This window comes from Pectinophora gossypiella, chromosome 24 (genome assembly GCF_024362695.1).
Source record: "Pectinophora gossypiella chromosome 24, ilPecGoss1.1, whole genome shotgun sequence".
Lineage (NCBI taxonomy): Eukaryota > Metazoa > Arthropoda > Insecta > Lepidoptera > Gelechiidae > Pectinophora > Pectinophora gossypiella.
The window spans coordinates 1159837-1182647 of record NC_065427.1 but is presented as its reverse complement, the minus strand read 5'-3'; the positions used below and the strand labels follow the sequence as shown (position 1 = coordinate 1182647).

The 22811-nt window shown below is 36.3% G+C and overlaps 1 protein-coding gene across 1 annotated transcript in view; it reads right to left on the bottom strand.

Moving 5' to 3' along the window:
• LOC126377883 (paired box protein Pax-5) overlaps positions 1 to 18481 on the bottom strand; it is a 114578-nt gene extending 96097 nt beyond the window's left edge. The window contains exon 1 of the mRNA XM_050025934.1: positions 18306 to 18481. The gene's annotated coding sequence lies outside the window, so the exon portion shown is untranslated. The remainder of the gene's footprint in view (positions 1 to 18305) is intronic.
• Between the last annotated feature and the right edge of the window lie 4330 nt (positions 18482 to 22811).

Here is a 22811-nt window from a genome sequence, read left to right as displayed (position 1 = left end):
AATTAATACGAAACTCGATGATTTAAAAGATGTGTTGCTGTTGCAGTTTCTTGTCATTTATTCTCCTCAGCCATAACACGTTGGGAAACGACGTAAATTCAAAAATGTTACATTGACCTTCAACAAGTTTATCCATGATAATTACGTTGAATAAATGATTCTGATTTCTGATGAGCGGGACAAACGTCAAGAACGTAGTTTAACACGTTTAAAACTTGCCCTTGATGATAAGCATCCGAACGAATTCTTGACGAAGACATTTTGTGATTCCAAATCCAGCAGAATGGCTGAGGATCTTCAATATTTTGGATAGGTTATCATTGACACGGATTAACACTAGAAACAATGTCAATGACTTACTAAAAACAAAAACCACAACTTCTAACCAACTTCAACACTAAATTGCGGAAAACAATTCTAATCTAACACTAGGAACAGCAAGTGTGTAATTCGTATGCAAATTGTTTTTTTATTCGCCGTTAACACATAGGTATTGGTTAACAAAAACTCGTCGAATAAAAAGTCTGTAGAATAATGTGTGTTGGACAAATCCTACGTAGTTCAACAGTTGATGAAAGATTTTTCAAAGTAGGGCAGAGACTACACATTTTTTTACCTATTTACAAGGCCTGTTTTGGTGTATTTTGTTACTTTACAAACAGCTCTGCATTTGTCCAGCTCAGTAGTGAGTCTTTGCCAAATACATAAATAAATAAAGGGACATACCGATAAAGTAAAACAAATAGTTAAAAAAAAAGAAATACAGGAACTAAATGTGTGATAGAGATATGAGCAAATATATCCCAAGTTTTCCTTAAGCAATGTTACACTACAAAAACTATGGTTCCACTAAAAATTCCCCTTTTGGGGTTAAAAAGCCATCTTTTCAGGTTCACTAGCCACGTAAAAGAGTAACCAAACGGCAGTTGTAACTGATCAATACATCTGAGCGTCGCTTGCGCCGCGCACTCATTGTAACGTCTTCGCCGGATGTTCCGCCATGCTCGCTCGACCGCTCCAAATTCAAAACGGAGCCGTTTCCGGTGTGACGTCAGCAGCCGCCATTTTGTCGTCTGCGTCTGAGCGTTGGGCGTGTATCGTGTTGGCTTATGTTTTTTGGAGAAATGCTGAAATGTACTTATATTTAAGAACATTTATCTACTTTGTTCCAAGTAACGAACTTTCTTAAAAATCGAATTGGTTCTCAACTTAATATATTGAATGTGAGGAATAAAATTTCCTAGCTAAAAATAACTTTCAAATTAATGAAGATAACAATATTTCCCAAATCAAACTGATGACATAATAACATCATATCTCGTCTCTTTCCAAAAAGTATTTTATCACAATTTGGTCTTAAATTCTTCCGCATAGCGTATCGCATACCGCATAGCATATCGTACCTATGATACAGAAGAATTTCGATTTGCTTTCTACATCAAACATAAAGATATCCCTAGCATTTATCCCAGTTTCAAGGGGTCCATTTACCTAAAATTATCGACAGTTACCGTTTTTTACAGAAAAAGCGACAGTGGAGGAATTGTGCTATATATAAGTAAACCAAACAATAATAATTAAGGAATACCATTAGCCATTTCTAAGTTTTAAAAGCAGAGAGTCATAAAGGTAAAGTCTATACCTGTATGAGTCATCATCAAACAGTGTACATCGCTACAGCTATACTACGGCTTATAAAAACCGCTTGTTTCAGCGTTTTTTCCACGCTGCACAGTCACTGCCCATTGTTAATGTGATGGGAAGTGGGAGCGAGTAAAATGGGCTTCCGTAGGGAAGGATTTGGTGATAGTTCAAGTTTTATTCATGGTTTTTATAGTGGAATTATTTTATCGAATAGTTGAGGCAATGATGGCAACCGGAGGTGAAGATTAGATGGTTATTCGTGGGATTAGCAGAATACGTTACGTTGCTATAATCACAAGAGGCAATGAGTGAGAGGCAATTTTCTTTAAATTGCTCGCGCCGCGGCTTATGCTGAGTGAGCCCCTTTTATAAAGGACACCATCACCATCGTTGACCAGTTCATACACTCAATTATTTGTATTTCTCGTGTAAGTTGTTTTTAGTACGTGTTTTGATTGTAAGTTATGTGTTACTCCGTGTTTTATATTATATATTTGTTACTGTGGTGTCCCTTTATAATAAACGTTTCTTTCTTTCTTTCTAAATTTTGTTATGATTCCAAACTGAAAAGGTATAATATCTAGAGTAGGTTGTAAATAGTCGAAATAATTTTGCATGGTCAGGAGGAGGACCTGGTGGTGTAAGGGTTAAAATGATCGTCCCGACTTGACAAGACCTGCGGGTTCAAGTCCTGTCCGACTCAAAAAAGTTTTTCGATTTAAATTTTCTCTTTGCGAGTTTCCCTAAGCACGTTAAATACATTATAAGTAATCAAACAGAAAACAAATGCTTATTTGTCTTCTAAATTCGAATTGATCAGTTCCAATGTACAAAACCTACAAATCACAAAGAAGCATAGACAAAATAACTAACCAATCAGGCTTACGTAACGAATCAAAGATTATTTCAACATTATTTGGATCTTGAACATAAATAGCTATCAATGTCTTCTACTGTGTCCAAGTAATCCGTAGAAAAAGTAAAGCGGAGACAATTCGCGACCTTCCTTCATCGAACTTGGCCTAACCTTGCGAGATAATTTTAATAAATAACACTGTTTTGTTGTAAATCGATTGAAAATCGATTTTTAGGTTAACGATGTTCTTGTGAACTAATTGTTATTAATTCGAAGCATATTACATCGCTGGTTTATGCGGTGACATCGTAACAAAAACTTTGATGGATGATTCAGGCTATGATTCTGAGTTGATATCAAGTAGAATTATTATTTTCCGTCGCAAAAGTATAAAACTGAAAATAATTAAAAAAACAAAAAGAAAATAATGAATTTCTAATAGGAAGTCCCACTTGATATCAACTCAGAATAATGGTCTGAACCACCCACCTCAGTATTCGTTACGATGGCAATAACACTCTGTATTATAGTGTAACATACAATTTATAAGTAATAGAAAAAATAAAGTTCTAGTTGTTTTACTTAAAGGTAATTTTAGTTTGCTTCTTAGCAATAAGGTTGCCTTTTGTATCAGTTATCTGCCTGCACGTAATTGTTCATGTAATGCGTTTCTTTTGTCTGCAATATAAAGAGTTATTTTATTGTGTTGTAAAACAATTCCCTTCAAAGAGTTCGTCTTTTTAAATGTTTTTTTTTATAACTACTATTTACATAAGATAGATAGATAGATCGTTTATTTGCATGAACACAGTACAATGGTCTTAATAAGTTATATGTATGTCCTTAGTGTATTCAGCCTGCTTGCAGGCGTGCAAATGTTAATCTATAATAAAAAGTATAATACAAATTTAGCTTGAAACAATTGGCATGCACTCAAAACATAAAACTTTCTAAAATCAACAACATTAAAATTTACATTTCCAAAATATCGTGTCATGTTATAACAGGTCAAAATTAAAACAGCATAAACAGCATATTTTATACACGTCCTACTGCTGGGCACAGGACTCCCCTCAGTCAACCGGAGGGGGCATGGAGCATACTTCACCACGCTGCTCTACTGCGGGTTGGAGAAAAAGTTTTTACGGCTAATAACCGGGACCGACGGCTTAGCGTTTCCTCCGAAGCACGGAATCAACTTACTTTTTCGAACAATCTGGTGATTCAAGCCTGCAATGTCCTTACCAAACAAAGGTCAGTCTCACAAAGTGACACACATAAATATATCCTATTCTTATTACCTTGTAGACAGAAATTGGTAAATATTACTTATTATCATTAATTTAAGAGCCACGCTCTTGTCCGTGTAGCATTCTCCATGCTAGTTTTTTAGGTAAAATAGAGCAGTGGTTTCCCTCTTGCCTTTCGCCCATTTTAATACATTTTCGTAGTTACTCTAAATCGAAATTGTGCTGTTCTTGAAAGGAAGTCTCAAGTCTCAAGCTCACGACTATACCCAATTGGGGTAGTCAGAGGTACATCCATCGCAAGATGAACAAAGTACCCACACTTTACCGAGCTTTACGTTAGTCCAAGCAACGTGATTGGTGGATATAAATAACTAACCCCAAAAAAGGCAGACTCATTCACCGCATTTAAAACCAAACTTGCCCAATATATATCTACAAACAAATTTTAATCTTCACTTCAAACTATTGGTGTTTAAAATACCTAGGTAGATGCAGTGAATGTGTTCTTGTTTTCTTAATATCTACTGTTCCTGTGAGGTGTCATAATATTTGACTCATCTACATTTTATTGTTATAACTTTTTTCTCATATAAGTTGGTCCTTTGCTGAAGTTCGCTTAAATATTCATTGCGCCACCGCTCCCAAAACAGCTGACGCATTTGTTCTATGCGTTGGTAACGATCCAATCTGTGCATGTGGACATCAGTGAGGCTCTTCTCAGGTCCTGATGGTTTAAAAAGAGTCGCAGAAGTAAAGAATCTAAAGGAACACTTCGCCGGGCAGTCCACAGGTTATGCTGCTTGCCGGACCCCATCAATCAATCAACTCGAACTTCCAAAGTCGTCGAGGGGCGTCTTTAAACCTAAACCTAAACCTAACCCTAAAATGGAATCTATGAGTAACCTACTAAGGCTTTATATCGTAATCCAAAATAGAATCAAAGTCATGGCCTATTCGCCCTACTCCGAATCCCAGGATGACCCTATTAATCTGTCACAAAAACCAGGCCGTGCCATCCCTGCCAAAAAAAAAACCTTAAGGTCGATTGACTAAGACAAGTTTTTGTCTACAGTGGCCTTAGGTCCGTTGTGCAATACGCCCTGTTGAAGTAGAAGTACATTTCAACTTTTTTTATTATTTTTTTTGATAGCAATTATGTAATTTTATAGATTTTTATTTATATACATTGTAAATTTGTAAATCATCATCATCATTGATATATAAACGACCTCCGTGGTCCAGTTGTTGAGCGTAGGGCTCGCGATCCGTTGGTCCCAGTTTCGATTCCCGGTAGGGACATACCAGAAAAATTACGTTCTGATCCCTAGTTTGATTAGGACATTACAGGATGATCACCTGATTGTCTGAAAATGAGATAATCCGTGCCTGAAGGTACGTACAGCCGTTGGTCCCGGCTGTAAGTAAGTAGTCTTTACATGACTCTTGTCAGGGGCCTTTGGCGGCTCAATAGTAACCCTGACTGGCAGACTGGCAGAATGGTTGGCAGAGGATTCACATGACATGTAAACTGTATGTGTTTTTTCAGTCAGAGAGAGGCCTTCAAGCGGGAAGAAAACTATGAAAAATGGGTTGTTGACTAGCTCAAATATCTCCATCAACCCGCAGGTTGACAGCATGGTAGAGTTTGCCCCGTATTGTTGACATTTATAAACCTATAAAATATAAAAATATAAAAACAGCCTAATACATCGCACTGCTGGGTACAGGCCTACCCTCAATCAACCGAAGGGTATTTTACCTTGAAGCGGATTAAACCTATAGCGTATCAAAAACGATTCACCGCAAAAGTAAGTTTAAAAATATAACATTTTGTTATTTATGAATGGAGTTTTATAAATAAACTTGTTAATTTAGCGTTTAATTCATTGCGTCATAGTGTCACGAACGACTTTGTAACTCCATGATTACAAACTGTTACGACTTATTGCTCAAAATACAAGCGCAAATCTTGACTTCACTTATTGTGATTTTACCCCCGACAGCGTTATACTATTTGGCCGGACTATAAAGGAACCCGTTAAAAAATATAAGAGAACATGCCTTGAGATCCATAAACAAACCAACCTATATAATCATTATAACAAGGAATAATACTAAGTATAGAACTGCAACGCTCCTCTCCCCACCAGCGTCTGTGCTTTACCTCACCCCTCCCGCCCCTCGGTCTAACTTTAGTCTTCAATCGTATGGCGTCAGACGCCACACACACAGACGCGCGTGTACGATAACGTCAATGTGTAGTGTCCCCGGCACGCCCGGTGTGCCACTGCTGGGCACAGGCTTCCCCTCCATTAACCGTATTGAGAATACTCCACCACACTGCTCTAGTGCGGTTTGATCCATAATCACATCCATAGTGAGGCTATACTGCCCGGCTTAAGGTGTCTTTTAAATTAAAATATACTTTAATGCACCAAAAGAAAATCAAAGTTACCAAAGTGACTTAACTAGTACATGGCAAATGGCGGCCTTATCGCAACATTAAAGCGCTATCTTTCACGCAACTATAAGGTGACGAAAATATGCAAAAGTCCAAGGAAGTGTTTCTGTAAGTACCTCAAGATTTTGTATCTTTAATCCTTCAAGTGTTTTTTTTTGTCGTTTTGAATACTTACCCGAGTATTGAACACAACTCTTTCATGTAAAGTCTATTGTGTATTTCAGTTACATACATGCATATTTCATTAATAATATCTTGGAATAATGAATTTTGCTTTTGTAAAAAAAAATTAGGAAAAAAGAATAAGAAAAAATGAAAGTGCGACATCAAAACCACAACCGAATCTAACCCAAAACGCAACAAGTGGAGAAGCGAAGGTGTCATGGTCTACCGACATCAGCTGGGCTGATCCAAGCCAGTGAGTTGGCACTCCCTTCGGTATCGGCTCATTTTATTAATATTTTTTTTTACCTTTGATGGGTTTGCTCTTATCCCCAGACTTGCCCGAAGGCATTGACGAGGCCTAAGATGGAGCTCGCTCAGAAGGTGCCAGTTCACTCTGGCCCTGAAAGTACCCGGGTTATATGCATTCGGAAATACAGAAGACAGCAGAGAATTCCACTTCCTATTATTTATTTATTTACTGGACCACTTACAGATATGCACATTATGACATTTACTTAAGACATAAAATTAACTAAATAAAATAGTAGGTACTAATGTGTAAGCCACATTCATAAAAAAGAACAACATTTAGTCTGTTGAGATTATCTTTCAGCAGCTCAAATCTCACTTCACTTAGTTCATAACATAGAATTAATAATGAATGGTTTTCGGCTACTCACATACGGATATGTCATAAAATCGATGCGATTTCCAACATGATAGGCCCCATAGAAGTCCAGAGATGGGTAGATCATTCTACACTAAGGTTCATCTTATCAATCTCTGGACTTCTATGGGACCCATATAGAAAAATGATTGTGTGTGTGCGTATGCTATGTTATTTTACGCCACTTATGTAGTGAGATTATTATATACTTTGCAGTTTGATCAAAACCATCTTTCAATAGAATACAAATATACTTTATTGCATCAAAATAAATGAAAATTGTAACAAACTTATCGCTTAAAGCGATTTTGGTCCAAACAACCACAAGGCGAGGAAATATGTAAAAACTAAAAGATACAAAACAAGTTTTACACACACGGACGAAAGATACAATCTGGCGGCCTTATTGCTAAGCAGCAATTTCTTCCAGGCAACCATCACATGCCTACTTTGCCTAAAAAATATGAATTTGTTTTAGTTTCCTCGCCATTGTTTAAAACATCAAGCACAGTACATCGTAAGTTCCAATTCAAAGTATTAAAAGTGTCGACGAGTAATATATTCCAAGAAATTCCTGCAGCCCGACCCTCGGTTCTGGTCTGCTAAGCGCCATGTTAGTATGTGCCACTAACATAACCATACCTATGTGTATTTTTTTTCCAACTGCTCACTAAAAAAACCTTCCAGTCTGTAAACGGAATCGAGAAACTTATTATTATCATGGCAGGGTAATCTTAAATTTAGAATTTTGCATATTTGACAACGATTTTATGTAAAACGCGCCCAGCGTTAATTAATATTATTATAAGTTATAAATTTATTTGAAGGCTGCAGTTTCCGAAAAACTGAGTCGTTACGAGTTCTTGGTGACAATTATTTTCCTTTTTTAAGCAATGTTGTTATATTTCTATGGCTACCGTTTATTGCAAAACATATTCCATAAGGGCAAGGAATAATTGTACCTAGCTAAATTAAATTCTAGACCTTACTTCGCGAGCACTAAGTTTACATTTGCTTGTTTCTTTACCGAATGTTTGGAATAGTAAAGTAGAGCAACTTCAGGTGTAATGCCGTCAGCGGGGGTGCTCCCCGAGAGGGGTAAAAATATTCAAATTCTGAATCTGCAACCAGACAGAGACTGCGTTCTTAAGTGCAGTTTTTATTAACACAGTTAGCTCGACCATTATGATCGGCGACTCGGCTCACCACCTATCACGTTGGTCTAACAGAAAGCTCTGTGAAGTGTGGTTACTTAGTTCATCTTGCGATGTATGTACTTCTGATTACCTCAATGGCATATTGTAGTGAGTTTATATTATTTTGTCAGCATTATGGGTACATTTGCGCCAGGGTATAATTGTAAATAATTTGTTTAAATTTACTTTTGTAAATTCTTTGTTTTGGTTTCCTTTATCAATATTTCCTTTAGGATACAATTTTTGTACTTATTTAGTGTTTATTATTATTTATTTTTTCTATGGACGTTATTATGGTCTGAAAATAAATTATTTGAATTTGAATTTTGAATTACGTAATAATGTAACTTTGTGTATGGTGTAAATAAGTACTGCTTTATGTAAATGAGATTCAGATGTCAATAGCTGTTTTATTAGGCTTTGTTGGCAAGAAGCAGACTTCAAGTACTTAACTAAAGTTTAAATAGAGTATTAGACGTTCTGTAGTCCCAGCATAGTCCCAGATAATGTTTCTACGAATGCATATTTTGACTAACATAAACTTTACCTACTTAGTAAATTCGAAACCGCAATAGAGAGAGAGACTTGAATTGAAACCTTTAGTTTGAGTTTACAAGGAGGAATAAAAACTTTGATAACCGTTACCTAAACGATACGTAAAGTAGACATCATCACTTTAGGCATAAAAATCCTCATAAAATGAATTCGCTCGCTATAACTGAAGGCTCAACTACACACGCATTGTTGCTTGACCAAGCCGCTTCCCTTTCAAAGCGTCATGCTCGCGAGACGATCAAGCCAGTCTCCACTACTCCAATGTTACGCAGGACCCACTACCGAGTTTTGCATGGTTGAGACTTTTAGGTTCACTGCGCTCAGCTCAATGAGTGTATCGACATGTTTCGAACTCAACTAGCCGTATCTTCGTGGTCTATGGTGCATAGTTTTTGTACACTGTGACTTTTGTGACGTAGTTGTGACGTGCATATTGCGTGTCGGCTTTGGCCATTCAATTCTTTGCGGGGTATGAAATAAATTGATGATGTGAATCATTCCGAATTAGTTTGAGACGTATTCCATAAGTGACAAGGTAGTAGGTACCAGGAGAGTAGTGGGTAGAGCAGACTGTGTATCCGTCACCTTTTTGAAAAATCACATTCAGATGTTATTTTTCTCAACGGAACCTCAATTTTTTCAATAAGCTTGTCTATTTCCAGGATATGTTCTCCTGGTGGTAAGCTATCACCGTCGCCCATAGACACCCGTAACACACGACGTGTCACAAGTGCGTTGCTCGCCCTTCAGACGGGAATAAGTACGTTTTTTAATATTATTAATGGAGCTCGCGACAACAATTACTTCAAGACTTTGGTGACCCCGCCAGCGTCGTCGACGATTTCCCTAATTCAGCGCTTATCGTTATCCGCCCACGAGAATCGATTATTTTTTTCAAATATAAACCCTTGAAGACGACGCCCCAAGCCGAGTTTCGCGCCGAACTGAGCTCCCTCAGGCGTATTGTCTTGAATTTTGTACCAGGTGAGAACCCTCAGCGCTCTGTAGGAAGCGCTGGTAAATTATAATAAAACCCCACACAAATAATTGAATTGAATGACGCGGAACTGAAAACTGCATACGTGTTTGTGCCCGTGGCTTTTGAGACTGCAGGTCCTTGGGGTAGCGAGGCGAGGGAATTGATCAGGGAGATCGGCCGGAGACTCAAAGTCAGAGGGGGTGACCCTAGGTCTGCGTCTTACCTGGTCCAACGCCTGTCAGTGGCTGTGCAACGGGGCAATGCCGCTAGTGTAATGGGTTCGTTTGGACCAGGTCAGAATCAGAACACTTAAACGCGTAGTTGGACGTGACGAAGTTACGTATGTTTCTGATTATGTGACAGATTGTATTATCTTAAGTATAATAATAGTGTAATCCTATTAAATACAGACTAAATTTTGTTATTGAATAAAAATGGCTATCGGTATTGAATGAAATGTATTACTTAGGATATTAATTAAATTACAAGATCCAAACATTAAGACGCGTTGGTTGCTAGCGCTAGAGATGTGACTGACCATAAATGGTAGACTATTAGGTATGTCCCATACACGGTCCCCATTTGTCCGGCCCGGTAGTTAATGCCATTCGCGGCAAATCTACTATAAGTTTCGCCAGAAAACCTTGTTAAAGACCACAAAGTGCGAACCGTTCTGATTCTCAGACCACGTGGTCTTTGCTCCAGTGAACCAGGCAAGCGGGATGTTTGATTCGCTCGATGACTGCGCAGAAGGCTCACCACTTGTTCTCCTGCTACTCTGCTTGGCTGCCGCCACGTGTGGTATGCTCCACTGAAGCATACAGGTCCAGGACTGTTTGATTCGCTCAATGACTGCGCAGCGTTGACTGAGCAGTGATCGCCGTAGCGGTCGGCGTCTCACTCCGATACAAATGGCTACACTTGCTTTTGATAACGCCATGTGCATGTTCGTCTATTGGTTTTTTGTGTGAATATCTCTGACCTGTTGTTTTACGGTTAACGTAAGGAAGAAAGAAGGAAAATTGTTTATTTTTACTAGAGAGGCTTGCTGTTGGGGCTCTTTAGTGCTGATTATAAAAGTGTATTTAATGATTCTAGCAAGAGAAAGGAATTCCATAGTCTGCTTACCTCAGCGTGAAATAGGCATGACTTTACTATATTTATGTATCTATGTACTACATCATCTGCCTAGCATTATGCTGTTTTCATAGAGTCCACTTATCTAACCTGGAAATTTGACAGGTCCGGTATTTTTTTACAGAAGCGACTGCCAGTTTGGACGTCCAACCCGCAAAGGAATTCCAGCCCAATACAGGTTAAGTCACATACCAATGTATGTACTTGTCATACTTATAATAAGAAAAGAAGAATTGAATCTTATCCAAATGCATCTAAATCGCCGGAGAAGATTCATGGTACAACAAATTTATATCTGTCTCATCTTGTACATACCTACTCTCTGAAGTACTAAAATAGATTCAAGTGTCGCCAGAAATTGAATTAAAAGTAAAAAATCGTCCCAAAGACGTAATTTACCATCTTGCACGTGCCAAATCCCTATCCCTAGTCGGTATCGCCGACATTTTAGAAAGTGCTACCGGCTACCATTGTGTGTTTTTTTATCTTTTTTCTACGGACAAAAACGATCGAAAGGTGCCGACGCTGTCACCGAACCAGCGGTTATAGGCTTCAGAATGTATAGAGGCATCATTTCTCTACAATTGGCGAGTCAATTAATTTATTTGTAAAGTCAAATGGTAAAAATAAATGGCGTATCTGGCTTTTGGACTAATAGTTTCTTCAATACTTTGTACTTGGTTGAGTTTCGTAAGTTTTTATTTTTAGTTAGCAGTCTTGTGACGTTTCACCTGATCAATTTGTTTTTGATACTAGCGGCCGACCGCGACTTTGTCTGTGTATGTATCGTTGTAAATTATTAGCCTAAGTGTTATATTATATTACTGTAATCATACAAATCCAAAATCCAAATCCAATTTGATATTATTTATAGAAATTCAAAATCAAAATAAAATTTATTGATTTATTTAATAAATCAAAATTGAGATTAGAACGTCACTCCGTGGTCATTCCGTAGTTTTAGCGAGTTTTATTTATTTTGTTTTTCCGTCGTACTTTTTATTACAAACTTTTGTAAATATAATTATTGTTTTAAAATCAAATTATATTCTTTATATATTTAAAAAACAATGTCAAATAATTGAAACTATAAATAAATAATAATATGTAATAAAACTAAAAAATAATAATATGTGACAAAATATTGTTATAAAAATTTCAGCTATATTTCTTGGTATTGAAGCTATATAATTTTATCGAAATGACTGACTATAACCTTTAATTATCACCTACAACATGCTATCGTGTCGATTCTAACGCTAGCGACTCTATCAATTCTCATTTAAATGTACATCGGAAACGCCGACGTATATAACGTTAATTTTTTTTTGCTATCAACGATTAAGTGAACGCTTGTCCATAATTTTGTTTAAGTTTAAAACTTATTTCTAGGCGTTGTAAAGGTGCGGGTTGACTAAAATGTCGGTGTAATAACGATATAATTTTAAATATAAATATATCAACTACATAGTGTAAAACAGTCGCTTTTTCTGTTCCTATATCCCTATGTACGTTTAAATCTTTAAAACTCCGCAACGGATTTTGATTCGTTTTTTTAAATAGATAGAGTGATTCAAGAGGAAGGCTTGTATGTATAATAACATCCATTAAATAGTGGACAAATACTGTTATTTTTGAGGTTTTTAATGTGATGTTGTAAATAATTTCATTTTTTCCTCAGCATTGCACAGATTACCTATACGAAACTGATTATGGGAGACAATTCACCTGTGTAGTGTACTTGTGTTACGTTATGGTTAAGTATTAATAATTAGTCATCAAATTTGTTAAATCTTTAGTTTAGGAGCTTGTGAAAATGAGCGTTAGGCTCACGATCCAGAGGTACCGGGTTCGATTCCCGGTGGGGACATATCACAATCACTTTGTGTTTGTTTAGGATATTACAGGCTGATCACCTGATTGTCCGAAAGTAAGATAATCCGTGCTTTGGAAGGCAGGTTAAGCCGTTCGTCCTGGTTACTACTTGCTGATGTGAGTTATCATTACATGAATGTCAAGGGACTTTTGAGGCTCAACTATAACCCGGCTGATAAGGTTGGTAATTCGTTAAACCCATACAATAGAAGAAGGTTCATATCAAAACTCACAAACAATACTTTGCCTAGTTAAGGAGTAAGCCTTCAAATATTAAAATTAACGAGTTATTTACAGCATATGATGATAATAATAAAGATATACCATCACAAACGCCAGTACTGGCATGGGAACTCACGTAATGGAACAATCGCAACCTAGACCCCTGGGTTCCCACACTTGAAGTTAGATAAAAACTTATGTTTTCACTTGAAACTTATGTAAGCTAAGAGCTTTGACTTCGGGGTTAAGTAAAGGACAAATGATTACTGAATTTGGTGATTATTTTGATAATTATAATTGACATTTTCAAATTCGTATTTATTTAATGTTTTTTTTTACATGTTTTATGAATAAGAAAAGTGTTTTCAAGCCAATTGTAGAAATAACCTATATACGTCCCACTGCTAGATACCGGCCTCCCTTCAATTAACCGGAGGGGTTATGGAGCATACTCCACCACGCTGCGCTGGTCCACTGCGGGTTTATGAAGGTGTTTAGGCTGGTAGCCCGGAACCAACTGGTATGAATTTTAAGTCCTTATTTGAAGAATTACACACACAAGCATTTATAGATTTCGTATTTTTATAATTAAGTATCCTCTCTACCAGTTGCAGTGCCCTTACCGGGTTCATGTTGATACTATACGTAATACTTATACTTCTGTATTTTTACAACACCACAATTTGTACGAGCACATGGTGGCAATAAAACATTTCTATTTTCTCTTTTAAGAAATGTTTTATGATTTAGACTATGTTTAATTCAAGTTAACTATTAATTTGCAACTTTTTTTCTATTTTGTTATTTTCTCTTGACCATGATTTTCTGGAAGTGGAGGCCTAGAGTCCAAAACACAGGGTATCCTAGTTTAGGCTCCAGCCTCTACAAGTATTACCATGTATTTTTTGTAGAGGAAATATAGATTTTTTTTTTAAATTATTTAAGTACTTATTAAAAATTGATATATTTACGAGGTTTTTCAAATATATAATGAGTCTATCCGATTAGCTTAAATATGTAATAGTATAAATAGTTGACAATAAATCAGTTAATAAGAGTACTGAATATAACTTCAATTAACGTAATTTATTGAATATTTATTGAATTTTTCTTGAAAGATGTTGTGTGCTACCTGTCTTTTATAATTTAGTAACTAACATATATAGTATGGTACAACATTAATAAACCGACTAATTATTAATATTTTATCTAAGTATTCCGTCTCCTGCGTAACTAAGTTCAGAAAGAGTAGAAAGAGGAAGATAAAAAATATTGACCAGGAGGTCTAAAAAAGCCACATTGAAGCATTTCATCTAGAAAAGCAATATTGCTTTTTGTCATTTATTGACACTTTAGTTTCATATGTGTAAATGTAAAATTTCAATTTTACTTTTTTATTAAATTATTTCAACGTGGCTTTACATCCCCTGTAGGTACGCAGTAAGTAAATAGTAAATAAATTATAAAGGTCTTTCAAATTTAAACACATTTTTAAGTAACTTGGTATCCAAACATCCGCATCTGATAAGAAGTATACAGTATTATATACGGAAAATATTCGACCAAACAGCCGACATTTTAGCAGTATAAAATACCGAATACTTGACTAGTAAAACAAGGTAAATTTGTGCTACATTCCAAGTGTAAAAAACAAGTGAATTACGTAAAACAGCGCAACCACTGCTTTCGTAAAGAGGACTGGCCAGCGACGTAAAAAAATTGAATCGCTATTACGAAGAAGTGTTATGTCTGAAGTGTTGAATCTAGTTATTATTCAAATTCAAATTCAAATTCATTTTTATAATAATAAAGTCAAGAGTCACTGTGGTCTTGAGGTAGGTAACTCAAACGGGGAGCGCCAGTTCGCAACCCGGTACCGAACTTGCACCAATGAGCTCTTCTTCTTCTATCGTGTGGGTTGTGAGGTGGAGTACCAACCTCATCAAACCTGGTGTCAGGGTTACTATTAAGCCGCCACAGGCCCCTGACATGGCTCATGCAACAACTACTTACTTACATCAGTAAGTAGTAACCGGGACCAACAGCTTAACGTGCCTTCCGAAGCACGGATCATCGTACTTTCGTACAATCTGGCTGGATCAGCCAGTAATGGCCTAACCAAACTAGCCACAAAGTAATTTTTGTGATATGGGAATCGAACCCGGGTCCTCCGGATCGTGAGCCCAACGCTCAACCACTGGACCACGGAGGTCGTTTATTTATATTAAGTGCAGTTTTCACTTACACAGTTGGCTCGGCCATTATTGACGGCGATACGGCTCACCAACTATCACGTTGGTAGGTATAACAGAAAGCTCGGTGGCGTGGGTTCTTCATTCATATTGCGATGGATGCCTTTGGGATACAGTCGTCATCATCATCAGCCCATTAACGTCCCCACTGCTGGGGCACGGACCTTCCCTATGGATGGATAGGGAGAACGGGCCTTAAATCATCACGCGGGCCCAGTGCGGATTGATGGTTATTAACGACTGCTAATGCAGCCGGGACCAACGGCTTAACGTGCCTTCCGAAGCACGGAGGAGCTCGAGATGAAAACTTATTTTTTTGTGGTCACCCATCCTATGACCGGCCTTTGCGAAAGTTGCTTAACTTCAACAATCGCAGACCGAGCGCGTTTACCGCTGCGCCACCGAGCTCCTCATATATAGTCGTAAGAATATAGTCGTAAGTGTAGTTATTATATACTAATATAAAAGTATACTTTATAGAGCACAAAGGACATAAGATACCTACCAAACTGTAGGTATAACACGACAGAGGGATTGTGTCCTTTCTATCATCATAGGGTTCATCATATCCATATTAAGACTTCGCTTTAACAGTGGCTGCAAGTTGTTTTGATTACTTACCCCTGCCCATTCCATTAGGAAGTACGGGCGTTACCTTATGTATGTATGTACGGAAAATAGGAAAACATATAAGAAATGTATCGATTCCATTGCTCAAAAATAATTGGCATGGCATAATAATCGTATGCAGAATCTTCGACAGGAGGGTTAAAAAAGCCACATAGAAGGAGTTCATCTAAGAAAGCAATATTGCAATTTGACGTTTGCGTATATAAAAGTAAGTGCGCAATGCAAAGAAATGTCAAATAGCAATATTGCTTTTTTAGATGTAATGCTTCGATCTGGCCTTTTTAACCCCCCTTAGCGGTGCCTAGACTTTATTTTAGACATAGTTTACGTTTTATAATAACTGCAAGAGTTTATATATAAAGTTAAGATGAAGTGTTCGATGCAAAGCTTTCATTTGTCTGTGATAAACTGTCCATAGGAAAGTGGAAGTGTGGTTTTTGTAGACATAGTTTTTGTTCCATGTTTTTAGACAAACATAGAGACTAAGTTGCCGCTTTCTATCTTTTTAAACTAGACAGGTTTCTTAGTAATCAATCTACGCGAGCCACTTCTAAATTATTTATCGAACAATGAAATTGAAATGTAATTTATTAATTTTATTATTTAATTTTTTTATTATTTATTATTTTACAAATCTACTGTTTAAATTATTAATATGTCATTTTATTTTGAAAGTAAGTTATTTTGATTATTAATAATTTGAAATAACTGTAATTCTACCTAACCTATACTTTAAATATTTTAATTGATGAAATATTACTATAAATTGTAACATTACACGCTTTAGTTTATAGGTAGAGTTTGCTAAAGACTGTTGAGGGTGAATCTCAAAATTTCAAGTTTGGTGGCGAAATTTCATATTATTTTTTCGTGAAAAATTGGGTTCCGACATGAAAAAGATCCAAAAGGATCCTCGGTTCCGACATTAAAAAGGAATTTTTCAATTCCCAATTTTCCCAATTTCCCCAATTTTTCACGAAAAAATTATATGACAGTCGCCAACAAACGACACGTAGAATGATTACCATGCTTCAAGCAAATAAATATATTCTGTTCTATTACTTTGCTTCTACGCTGAAGAAAAGAAGATAAAAAACATATATCGTGTTCCTTTGCTTATCTTCCTAGAGGACCTATGTAGCAAAATAATACTAAAGGATCATAATCCTGAAGTATCCCTGCTAACAATATGGATCAGGTATATGGTTCATATATGAATTCCGGGACTGTGTGTAAAACATAGCTAATTTTGTCGTATTGCGTCGGAATGAACTATAGAAGTCGTTCTATGTAATCTAGAACTTTCTGTGAAATATATAGAATGGATATACGATTAATATATTATTCATTTATACTAGAACAACATGTATATTTACACATTTATTTACACTGTAAATGTTTAACAGTGTATATAAATGTATATACTATTATTCAATATTCTTTATTTGCATACTATGATGGTGTACAAGTTTGTAAGTTACATATATGAGTTTCACATCATAGACCCACAACGGGCACAACAAAATAGAAGTTTAAAAGAGAGGAGGAAGCTTTTCAAATAGTAACATCAGTACATTAAGGTATTCACTAGTGATGTAGTAACATTTATTAATGAGAAGTTCTTTTATTTTTTTTTAATAAAGATTTTGTCACTTTTTTCTTCTTTTAATATGGTAGGCAGTTTATTATAAATTTTGATAGATATCACTTGTTAAACAGTGTATGTTGTAATAAGTCCGAAATAAACGTATATATTGTTATTATGTTTGTCATTTTCATATATCGGCATTATAAATAGAGTCCTGGATGATTTTATTACTATTTTTAATGTTCTTTCCATATCTTGGGGCTGTGGAATGCCGGACTTTTGGAAAGCGTGCGTGGTGCCGAAGTATTATTAATCTATTACAGATTCGTACGATTTAAGAATAATACAGCTTTAAGGAATATTTTATCTTTTTCCACGTGGCTTATTGTAGATGGCTTTACTACATGACATATGGTAAAAAAAAGCACGGAGGCTCCCCGTAAGGTAAACGCGAAACTCCACTGAATAGGTACATAATTCTTAATTTGGTAGGTATATATCTTGTAACAATTGAAGTGAATTCCAATATTATGCGTATGTTTTATGTTGGTAAGTACTTATAGGTAGACTTATTACATAGTTAATAGAATAGTAGATAACCTTCTCTAGACGAAGTAAATAGCTGAAAATGATCGTTACAAACGACTTATCATGAAACAGAATTTTCATTCTTATTCGAAGTTGCATTTGGACTTTTTATGACTATTGCGATCCAACTAGAATCCGACAAGATGCAACAATTGACGAAATCATATTGTCATAACAAGTCCAGTGTAATATCAAACAGTGAACAACAAAAAATGGTGAAATAACAAAAAAAACACATACCGAAACCGGAAAAATATCTGGCCAGTTCACGTAACTTTTGGGGCATACAAAAAAGTAATTAACTCCGTAACTTTCTCAAAAAACATTCACTTAGTCTACACAGTCAGTCACTGCAACACAGACACTGAAAGAGTTTGTATGTTTTTAGTTTTATTTTTCTTCGCGCGAGACGACCGTCCGCGCGGGCGGCGTGAACTCAAATGCGGTTGAGTGGAACACGCTTCCACTCCTGCGCACTGACTCGTTCTATCACGAAGCCACCCATATACCCTGTACATACGAACACACACATCACTTATGTAAGCCGCGTCCTTATATAAAACGTTGTATGTAATTTAGGAACGGAAAAGCGTGATTAACGTTGAATTTTGTGATTGCTCGTGACAGATTTTGGGATTTAATTAACGTTTTTAGAATGGTTTTCTTTTAGGTTTCATTTTAATAGTTTACTTTTAGGTGTTTGGTATGAGTTTGTTATATTCAAAGTAAATTGATTACTGAGTCCTTGAATTATAGTAGTTTCATCTGTATTTGACCGTGAATGTTAATTTTATCATTGCCATAATAAATTAGATTATTACAGAGCTATTATAAGTTTTACATTTAGAATAAACTGTCATTCTATCTACTCCCTGCTTAGTTCTGATTCAGCCTCTTAATGAAACCGCACAGCCTGATATTCTTGGGTTGGATTGTGGTAAGAAATTGAAACTTAAGTGCTTCGGAAAGCACGTTAAGCCGTTGGTCCTGGCTACCAAAACCTCCACCAACCCGCAGGGGCGCAACGCGGTGGAGTATGCTCCATACTCACGCCGGTTAATTGAGGTCGTATTTATGAGTTTTTTATAACATAACATAACATAACAAATACTAAAGATAAAGGAAGAAGGAAAAAGGAAAGAAGAAGAAAAAGGAGAGATAGAAGGAGGATGGTAAGGAAGGAGAAAAGAGAAGGGAGGTTGGTTCATGTTAAAGTTTCTTAACGTCTGTACCTATTAACGTATTTATATTATACAGCCATCCTTACGTACATATGTGAGATATAGAAATAAAACGGGATATTTTAAATATCTTTAAGTACACCTTATATTTTAACAAAATCCTCTAACCCGACCGACATTGCACCATCGACTCGTCTTTCTTACTTTTTAAAACTGTCCTACGTCCCATTCATTAACCATCCTCCTTTCATACCATAAACAATCAAATTCCCATTCATTATCCTTCCATAGTATTCTCACTTTCCTACGCATTATAATATATTTTTTTAAATATAATAATATTCAATATACTCACTCAAAGAACACGGCAGAACCAAAGTTCTTAATTAAAAATCTTTAATTACTTACAGAAGTTTTAAATAATTAAAGTGAAGATTGGAACTGAGTGTGAACATCCATTCGTGACGGATACTCCGCCATATAACGTCTGTACACAAAAAAGGTACCTAGTAATTAACTATATTTAGTTTTGAATAAAATACGTCAGATCTTGGGATATTTTCGTGGGTTTATGTGAAGTTGTTTGGCGAATAAGGTAAATTATTTCAACATTTTAACATATACACAACATAAGAATAAGACAATATTTCGACTGAGGTAGTCAAAGGAACGGTCACGAGCATTAATATGTATACACTTTGGTATCATGTCACATTAACTTTTTTGACAAATTGTACTGTAAGTCTCACTAAATGTCAAATATGTTAGTGCGACAGAGTCAAAAGTGGGTAAATTATATTGCTCATGACTGAACATCTATCGCTTGATAAACTAAGTAGCCACACTTCGTCAGCTATGATTAAGTATCATGCATTAGGAGAGAGACTTTTGCCCAGATGCTGGATAGTAGTATCCAGAGGATCTGGGTTTGATTCCCGGTGGGAATATGTCTAACAAATCTTTGTGAGAATGTCATTTTCGGATATTACAGGCTTTTATTTTTCGGACAATCAGGGGATTTCAGCCTGCAATATACTACTTTACTTTGTGATCCCTAGTTTGGTTAGGACACTACAGGCTGATCAGCTGACTCTCCGAAAGTAAGATGGTCCGTGCTTCGGCACGTTAAGCTGTTGGTCTCGGTTACTACTTACTGATGTAAATAAGTAGTCGTTACATGAGTCATATCAGGGGCATTTGGCGGCTCAATAGTAACCCCAACACCAGGGTTGATGAAGTTGGTATTCCACTTCTGAACCCACACGAGGGAAGAAGGTATAAAAACAGTTAAAACGAACCACAATAATCACTGTATAACAAGCCAGGCAAATGGCGGGTGCAAGTGACTTTCCGAAGGAAAGTGGCGCACGACGCCCGTTGATGTCTTTTGCTAAGAAAGTAGTTACGAGCTGGACTTCAAGAAACAGTTCATAATTGTAATGATCATGATATTAATACTACCAACTTATTATGAATATTATAATATTATTTTTCGATATTACAACTATGCTATTTTCTTCTTTAGGTCTCAAACTATCTCCAAACCCAATTGGCTAATTGACAGGTTTCTAATTAGTATTTTAAAAAATACAGACGCTTATTTGGTACCTCTTAAAATATTTTATTTTCTTGAAAAAGCTTTATAATATTTAAAAGAAAAAAGAAACATATTTTCCTTCAATCATTTTAAATTTCGCGCGAAAACGGTCGCCCAGTGACGTCACATTTTAAGAAACAAACAAACTGTCAAACAGTTTATTACACACACGTCACACGAAGCTTAATCATGCCCGTGTATCAAGTCTTGTAATACACAGATAAAAAACGCATTCTTATTTTTTTAAATAAATTATTCAAAAATAATTATTGTTAAATGATAAATACTTTTTAATTTTTGGAATTTTAATTTTGATTATGTATTTACCTGAAGGCATTCAATGTTTCTATTTATTCCAAACCACAGCAAATTACTTATAATTAGGTATTTCATGCAATAAACTAACTAGGTAATTTAGAATGCTGGATGTGGGCTGCAGAGGATCGGTCATTGTGATGAGCCTTGGCCGAGGCCTATGTCCAGCAGTGGACAATTTGCGGTTGATGATGATGATGAGGAGACCAAAATGATCAAAATATCCTAATCGGGATAGTCAAAAGTGCTTTTGATGTGCATCCATCGCAAGTTGAACTAAGTACCCCTACCTCACCCAGCTTTCTGTTAGACCAACGTGATAGATGGAGCCGTATCGCCGTCTATAATGGTCGAGCCAACTGTGTTAATAAAGACTGCTCTTAAGATAAATTAATAGCTCATTGGTGCAAGTTTGGTACCGGGGTTCGACCCAGGCGCTCCCCGATTGAAAAGCAAGCCTGTGTGAATATGATGAACCTTATGGTGATAAGGGATCAGCCTATCGCCCATAACATTAGTCCATCATGTTAGAGGACACAATCCCTCTGTCGGTTTTTAGGACATGCCCGAGAAGACAAGCAGCTGAACGTTTTCTATGTTTTTTATTTGCTCCCAGAACAGCATAGCAGCATAGAAGAATAGAAGTGACTATCAAAATTGATTACAAATACTAAAATCTATCGCAACACCCCAAAAATCTCTTACAAAATTTGAAAATTACAATTACAGATTAAAAACTTAGAACGAGATCCAATATTGCACCAGAAATATAATTACTTAGAAGAAAAAAGATAGAATGGAACAAAAAGCGATGGAACGTCGACAGGTGGATGTTTTGTCTCGCTCTAACCCGCTGTGGTGGGGTATTGCTGTCTCTGTCTACCGGAAGGCAGGTTTGATGGATAAAACTGTAACGGCCGATTGTCGTAACTGACTTTACTTGGTCTGTGGTTGGAAAACTGTGGGGATGCCTTTCTAATTTTCTTACTACTATTAAGTATATATTTTGTTTAATTTAGCGCTCAACTAGTTAGGGAGCCGAGGTATCCCTGTTGGAAGAAAGCTTAATACTCACTGGGAGGTCACAGGTTCGAACCCTGCACAGGCCTAATCCAATGATTTTCGAAATTGTTTTCGAATTAATGTTTGAAAACACATTTCCAAGAAAAGCGTTTTAGAAGTATGTGACCTAACCTATATTGGGCTGGGTTTGGCTTCGAGAGTCAGATAGGCGGAAGATCAGACAGGCAGTGTCTTTTTCTTTATTTTACTTCTTCATTCGCAGAGATGTACCTATACTTAATTTTAAAGAAGCTTGGTTATTCAGTTCATCTTGCGATGTTACCTCTGATTACCCCAATTGGGAATATAGGCGTGAGCTTATATTACGTTAACTAGTGACTAAGACCAGAGTGATAATTACAAACGACACTTAATTATTTATAAATAAGATAAACTTTGCACAACCGCTGGCATCTCACTTGTATTTTCATTAGATAATGTAACTGTCCTGTTTAAGGACACGTAAATAAAAAAAAACACGAAATTGCAACGCAATGGTTTACTCTTCAGTAACAGATTGACGGTACAGTCATGAGCAATATAATGTACCTACTTTAGGACTCTGCCATATTTGACATTTAGTGAGACTTA